At 37.0% G+C, this 8,242-nt stretch overlaps 1 pseudogene; it reads left to right on the top strand.

Annotated features, from left to right (window-relative positions):
* Window positions 1–1,516: 1,516 nt before the first annotated feature.
* Window positions 1,517–3,270, top strand: LOC102734529 (cytosolic phospholipase A2 pseudogene; annotated as a pseudogene).
* The last annotated feature ends 4,972 nt before the right edge of the window (window positions 3,271–8,242 follow it).

The following is an 8,242-nucleotide window of genomic DNA, read 5'->3' as shown; positions in this document are numbered from 1 at the left end:
TTTTTTTTTTTTTTAAAGATTTTATTTATTTATTTGAGAGAGAGAATGAGAGAGAGAGAGAGAGCACATGAGACGGGGGAGGGTCAGAGGGAGAAGCAGACTCCCTGCCGAGCAGGGAGCCCGATGCGGGACTCGATCCCGGGACTCCAGGATCATGACCTGAGCCGAAGGCAGTCGCTTAACCAACTGAGCCACCCAGGCGCCCCAATTTTTATTTATTTCTATTTACTTCATCATGAAATATAAGGCATTGTGTGCAGCCATTTTTTTTTCTGGTATTTCTTCAATTTCTACAAGTCTTTATTTAGATTGTTTTATTGAGATTGAATAGTTTTTTTTTTTTCAGGTAATACCTTAGTGTTGGTTTGAACCACAGTCCTTTCACTCTTCTTTCTATAAAAACCATAAGTACTTCTCTTCTGAACAAATTGGAGTAATAGGAATCCAATTTACTATACCCCGATTAAAAAGCAACCAGATTATATATATTTAGATAAAACTAAATCATACAAAACAATTACATAAGATTAGAGATGATGGTTATGCTAATTAGATTGATTATGGTGATCACTTCACAATGTGTAACTATATCAAAACATCATGTTGTATATCTTAAATATATATATATATATTTTTATTTGTCAATTATGCCTCAGTGGAGCTGAAAAATAATTTATAATGTAACAGTAATAATAATGTTAAATGTCACATGAAAATGTAGGAATAGCACATGGGCTTGGAAATCAATAAACTATTTGGAAATACATAATATTTTTTAATTAGATATTCCCTTTTGAAACTAATTTAATATCATCTTTTAATACTTGAAAGAGAGGGATCCCCAGATATTGCTGAAATTATCTGGGGGCTGGACTTTGGCTTAATATTAAACATAAGTTAAAACATATTCCTCAAAAAAAAAAAAAAGGGCAGGGGCGCCTGGGTGGCTCAGTTGGTTAAGCGACTGCCTTCGGCTCAGGTCATGATCCTGGAGTCCTGGGATCGAGTCCCGCATCGGGATCCCTGCTTGGCGGGGAGTCTGCTTCTCCCTCTGCCCCTCCCCCCTCTCATGTGCTCTCTCTCATTCTCTCTCTCTGAAATAAATAAATAAAATCTTTAAAAAAAAAAAGGGCAGTGAAGGACAGTGTCGTGTTCTTTGAGTATCGGGAGACAAGCAAACTGAGTCTTGAAATAGTCAGTTTACTGACTGAGGTGAGTATCCAGGCCATGTCTCAGAGAAGGAGAACCCAGGGAGAACCCAGAGAAATTCCTAATATGAAGAAATGAAGCGTGTGATCAAGGCACTGTATGAAGCGGGAATTTTATTTTTTTTATTTTTTTATTTTTTTTAAAGATTTTTATTTGTTTATTTGACAGAGAAAGACACAGCAAAAGAGGGAACATAAGCAGGGGAGGTGGGAGAGGGAGGGAGCCTGCTGTGGGGCTCGATCCCAGGACCCTGGGATCATGACCTGAGCCGAAGGCAGACGCTTAACGACTGAGCCACCCAGGCGCCCCTGAAGCGGGAATTTTAGATTGTGCTACCTACATTGCTGGTCTTTCTGGCTCCACATGGTACATGTCAACCCTATAGTCTCACCCTGATTTTCCAGAGAAAGGGCCAGAGGAGATTAATGAAGAGCTAATGAAAAATGTTAGCGACAACCCCCTTTTACTTCTCACAGAAAGTTAAAAGATATGTCAGGTCTCTATGGAAGAAGAAAAGCTCCGGACCACCTGTCACCTTTACCGGTATCTTTGGGATGTTAATAGGAGAAACATTAATTCACAATAGAATGAACACTACCTTGAGTAGTTTTGAAGGAAAAAGTCAATTCTGCTCAATGCCCTTTACCTCTCTTCACCTGTCTCCATGTCAAACTTGATGTTTCAGAGCTAATGTTTGCAGATTGGGTTGAATTTAGCCCATATGAGATTGGCATGGCTAAATATGGTATTTTATGGCTCCTGACTTATTTGGAAGCAAATTTTTTATGGGAACAGTTGTGAAGAAATATGAAGAAAATCCCTTGCATTTCTTAATGGGTGTCTGGGGCAGTGCCTTTTCTATACTGTTCAACAGAGTCTTGGGAGTTTCTGGCTCACAAGATAAAAGTTCCACAATGGAGGAAGAATTAGAGAATATTACAGCAGAGCATATTGTGAGTAATGACAGCTGAGATAGCGATGATGAATCACAAGAACCCAAAGGCACTGAAAATGAAGATGCTAAAAGGGAATATCACAATGATAATCAAGCAAGTTGGGTCCATCGTATGATAATGGCTTTGGTGAGTGATTCAACTTTATTCAATACCAGAGAAGGACATGCTGGGAAGGTTCACAGCTTCATGCTGGGCTTGAATCTCAATACATCCTATCCAATGTCTCCTCTGAAAGACTTTATGACAGGAATCGTTGGATGAAGATGAACTGGATACAGCTGTAGCAGATCCTGATGAGTTTGAGCAAATATATGAGCCTCTGGATGTCAAAAGTAAAAAGATTCATGTCGTGGACAGTGGCCTCACGTTTAACCTGCCATACCCCTTGACCCTGAGACCTCAGAGGGAGTTGATCTCATTATCTCCTTTGACTTTTCTCCAAGACCAAGTGACTCTAGTCCTCCGTTCAAGGAACTTCTACTTGCAGAAAAGTGGGCCAAAATGAACAAGCTCCCCTTTCCAAAGATTGATCCTCAAGTGTTTGATCAAGAAGGACTGAAAGAGTGCTATGTCTTTAAACCCAAGAATCCTGATATGGAGAAAGACTGCCCAAGTATCATCCGCTTTGTTCTGGCCAACATCAACTTCAGAAAGTACAAGGCTCCAGGTGTTCCGAGATAAACTAAAGAAGAGAAAGAGATAGCTGATTTTGATATTTTTGATGACCCCGAATCACCATTTTCAACCTTTAACTTTCAGTATCCAAATCAAGCATTCAAAAGGCTGCATGATCTCATGCACTTCAATACCCTGAACAACATTGATGTGATAAAGAATACCATAGTTGAAAGCATTGAATACAGAAGACAGAATCCATCTCGCTGCTCTGTTTCCCTTAGTAATGTTGAAGCAAGACGATTCTTCAACAAAGAGTTTCTAAGCAAACCCACAGCATAGTTTATGTAGTGGAAAGGGCAGAAATTTCTGATGCTGAGGCAGTTTGAAATTCCATTACAACTGGATTTAAAAGTATAATACAGATATTAGTACTGATCACAAGAGACTGGCTGATACTCAAAGTTGCAGTTATTTAGCTGCATGAGAATAATACTGTTATAAATTTGTTAGGTTGACAGATGATGTGATTATGTAAAAATATACTCAGCTACATTTTCTGTCAGTATAGGTTTCCTGATGCAAATGTAGGGACATATATTGTAATTTTAGACATTCCTCACCAGCTATCTTATGTGTCCTCTTTTTAAAAAAAAATGTTTTCGGGGCACCTGGGTGGCTCAGTCGTTAAGCGTCTGCCTTCGGCTCAGGTCGTGATCCCAGGGTTCTGGGATCAAGCCCCACATCGGGTACCCTGCTCAGCGGGAAGCCTGCTTCTCCCTCTCCCACTCCCCCTGCTTCTGTTCCCTCTCTCGCTGTATCTCTCTGTCAAATAAATAAATAAAATCTTTAAAAAAAAAAATGTTTTCTTTTTAGGATATTTAATAGTTCAGTTTCAGTAAGTAAGACTTTGCATTGTGTGTAAATGTTACTCAATGACTGGATTTATTCATACCATGAGACAACACTATTTTTTATTTATATACACATGTATACATATATGAAATAAATACATCAATATGCAATTAGCATGAGAAAAAAAAAATAGAAAAGCCAGGGAGGCCCGAGATGACTAGAATGCACAGAAAATCCCAGAGAAGAAAAAGCTACACTTTAGAGAGAATGGTAAATATTTGCAGTTAATATCTCCCTCAAGTCTTACCGGATATCAAGCAATGAATGCTTGTGTAGAAATGGCGGAAGGCCATGGAAAGAATAACCTGAAAGTATTAGAGGAAAAGATCCTTGAAGCTCACAGAAAGCTAGAAATATCTTATATTCTTACAAGGCTGAGTAGAATCCCTTATAAGTGTGGCACGTTGGGAAACATATGCAGAAGGGTTTTGACTCAGTTAATGAAGCAAGTTAATTCTAGAACAAATGCTGTTGTTATCCCAACAAAGTTTAAAAGCAATACCTGATAGGATAATACAATTTCCCCGCATCTTAACTGCATCCCAGACAAAAAGAAAATACTATTTTTAAGAAATACAGTAATATCCACCATATCACAAAAGTAAAATGTGTAGTGTCTGGAATCCAATGAAAATTTCCAGGCATTAAAAATATCAAGAAGCTATCAAGAAACCTTCAAGAAACTATAACTCATGATGAGGAGAAAATTTAATTAAAACTGACCCAGAAATGACAGATGATATATTTCACAGAAAAAGACATGGAACCAACTAACATAACTATATTCCATATGTTTAAGAAGATAGAGGAAATAGTTAGATGATAAATAGATAGATAGATAGATAGATAGATAGATAGATAGATAGATAGATATAAAATGACCCAAATAAAACTTCTAAAGGTGAAAATTAAAATATCTGAGATGAAAATACAAGGAATGGTTTAAGGGCAGATTAGACATTGCAGGAAAAAAATTACTGAAATTAAAGACATAGGACTAGAAATTATCTAAATGAGCTGAGAGCATCAGTGAGCTGTGGGACAACCTCACATGTTCTACTCTATGTGCAATTGGCATTCCTGGAGAAGAGGAAAGGGCAGGAAAACATTTAAAAAAATGCAGAACTAGTAGCTGAAAAAATTTGAGATTTGATGAAAACTATAAATCCATAGATTAAAGATAATCAATGAAATAAGAAACATGAAGAAAACCACACAAATGCACATTGTAAACACATTGCTGCAAACCAGTGTAAAGGGAAAACCAGAGAAAAGAGACACAATGCACAGAAGGGAACCAAGAGAAGAATAATAGCATACTGCTTGCTAGAAACAACGCAGGTCAAAAAAAAAAAAAAATGGAGCAACATTTTTATAATACTGAAGGAAAACACACACACACACACACACACACACACACACACCCCTGCCAACCTAAAATTCTAAAGCCTGAGAAAACATATTTAAGAAATTAAGATAAACAAAGACATTTCAGACCTAGAAAAAAATTATTACAAGCAGCCCTGCACTGCAAGAGAAAGTATACCATATCCTTCAGGTAGACAGATATGATATGATATCAGATGGAAATCTGGATATACACAAATAAATGAAGAGCGTAAGAGATGAGAACTACATGGGTAAATGATGAGACTTGTATTATTTAAGTTTTTAAATTTTTTTTATTATTTAAGTTTATTTAAAGGATAATTGACTCTTTAAAGCAAAACTAGTGATAATATTGCATGATGTTTATAACATATTATGTCCTAACATGTATGACAACAGTAGTATAAAACTTAGGAGGGACAGTAGAGATATGGGTATATTCTTATAAGGTCCTTATACTGGATATGAAGTGGTATACTTGTACTAAAAAGTAGACTCAGATCATTTTTTTTTTTTAAAGATTTTTATTTATTTATTTGACAGAGAGAGACACAGCGAGAGAGGGAACACAAGCAGGGGGAGTGGGAGAGGGAGAAGCAGGCTTCCCACGGAGCAGGGAGCCCGATGTGGGGCTCGATCCCAGGACCCTGGGATCATGACCTGAGCCGAAGGCAGACGCTTAACGACTGAGCCACCCAGGCGCCCCTGGATCATTTAAATATACATATTATAAGCCCCAAGTCAAACAGTAAAATAAAACAAAATAGAAATATAGCTAATAAGTCAATAATGGAGACAAAAATGAAATCATATAATCATCTCAATTGATGCAGAAAAACATTTGGTAAAATCTAACATCTGTTTCTGACAACATTTCAATAACCTAGGAATAATAAAGAATCTCCTGAACCATACAAAGTACATTCTGAAAACTACCTACAGATAACTTCGTTCTTTAATAGTGAAGGACTGAATACTTTGGTCTTAAGATCAGCAACAAAGCAAGATTGAACTTTCACCACTTCTGTTCAACATTGTACTCAGATTCTAGTCAGTAGAATAAGATAAAAAAATAAAAATTGTAGGGCACCTGGGTGGCTCAGTTGGTTAAGTGACTGCCTTCGGCTCAGGTCATGATCCTGTAGTCCCGGGATCGAGTCCCGCATCAGGCTCCCTGCTCAGCAGGGAGTCTGCTTCTCCCTCTGACCCTCCTCCCTCTCATGCTCTCTGTCTCTCTCTCATTGTCTCTCTCGCAAATAAATAAAATCTTAAAAAAAATAAAAATAAAAAATAAAAAAATAAAAAAAAATAAAAATTGTAAAGACTGGAAAGGAAGAAATACACTTGTTTTTATTAGCAGATAGCATAATCATCTAATGAGAAAATTCCAAGGAAATTTAGGACTAATTCCAAAGCAAATTTTAGGACTAATTAGTGAATTTAGCAGCATTGTAGTCTGTAAGATAAATATACAAAAATCCACCATATTTCCTTATACTGGTAAAGAAATATCAGTCATTTAAAATAACAATTGCCTTTGCAATCATATTAAATATATGAAATAGTCAGCAGTAAAACTGACAAATCACATGCATTTCTAGTACATTGAACACTACAGAACATTTTTGAGAGAGAAAAGAACAACTCAATACAGGATACCATATTCACAGATCAGAAGACTCAATATTGATAATATGTCAATTGTCCTTAAACTAATTATTGAGTCAGCACACTTTCAGTCAAAAACCCAGTAGTGTTTTTGAAGAAAATGAAAAGCTGTTTCTAAATTTCATACAGAAATGCAAATAACATAGACTATGGAATCCAACTTCACATAAGAACAACAAATTTGGGGGCCTTAATAGTCCCTCAGTTGGAGACATAGTATAAAGTGACAGAAGTTAACAAAAGGTGGTATTAGTGTCAAGATAGACAAATCAATGGCACATACTATGGTCCAGATACAGAGCCATAAATATTTGTTCAATTAATTTTGCACAAAAGTGCAAAGGTAATTTGGTGGAGAAAAACATCTTTATGTTCTTTCCATTATTATCCCACACCCTCAGTATCCATTAACACACATGTCCCCCCCAGTTTCTATTTGTATAAATTAGAAAACTCAGGCATTGTTTTGGGGAGTGTAGCATACCTCCTCACATAAATATTATGTTGGTCTGCCTATCTATAGATCGATCGATGAATCTATCTCTACCTACTTAACATGTTTAAACTTAGCAGCGATTTCACAAATGTTGCTTAAAGTATATGCTTGTCCTTCACTTCAAAAGAATTCCATTGTTCCCTTTTTTGATGTGTACTTTTGTGTCCAGGTGGGGCAGTTTGTAGTTTTAAAAAGACCATCTGGGGGCTCCTGGGTGGCTCAGTCAGTTAAGCGTCTGCCTTCGGCTCAGGTCATGATCTCAGAGTCCTGGGATCGAGCCCCGCGTCGGGCTCTCTGCTCAGCAGAAAGCCTGCTTCTCCCTCTCCCACTCCCCCTGCTTGTGTTCCCTCTCTCACTGTGTCTCTCCCTGCCAAATGAAAAAAAAAAAAAACTTAAAAAAAAAAAAGACCATCTGTGGAAACCTATCCGTTTGTCAGCCGTTCTCTCCTCTTAAAAGTAATGAACAATTTCTGGGGGGCAAGTGAATAAGCTGTCTGTGGTGTATTGACATAAAACTGCTTTTTTTTTTCCCCCACAGTAACATTGGGAATCCTGTAGATAACAAATTATTGCAGCCAGGAACAAGTAACTCAAGAATGCATTAGATAAGATGACTTCAATAAATCCTGCAATGCCTTTTCTCAGTGAAAGTTTAGAAACAAACTTGTGACCAAGGCAATTCCTTTTGTCTCTTTCACGGGGGGGAAAGAACAGTTAAACAACTTTTTCTAAAATAATGTCAATGTATGAGGTCAAATATTTAGAAAGTTATGATTTGTGCCTATGGTCAAATTCTTATAAAAGTACATAGGGAACACTGAATTCAAACTTGTATATCAGACTTTAAGAGGGATAGAGACCAATGAGACAGAACTGGAAACTACTATAAGTAGGACAGAGCTAAAATTTCATGACATACCAGTCAGTGTGATGGTATATTTATTATTCCTTATTTACAAAATGTGAGATAGTTATTATGATTATACCTGTTGTA

The sequence above is a fragment of the Leptonychotes weddellii genome, chromosome 16 (assembly GCF_054177405.1).
Source record: "Leptonychotes weddellii isolate Sample4059 chromosome 16, ASM5417740v2, whole genome shotgun sequence".
Classification (NCBI taxonomy): Eukaryota; Metazoa; Chordata; class Mammalia; order Carnivora; family Phocidae; genus Leptonychotes; species Leptonychotes weddellii.
The sequence above is the reverse complement of the archived record's forward strand: the minus strand, read 5'-3'. Positions and strand labels throughout refer to the sequence as shown.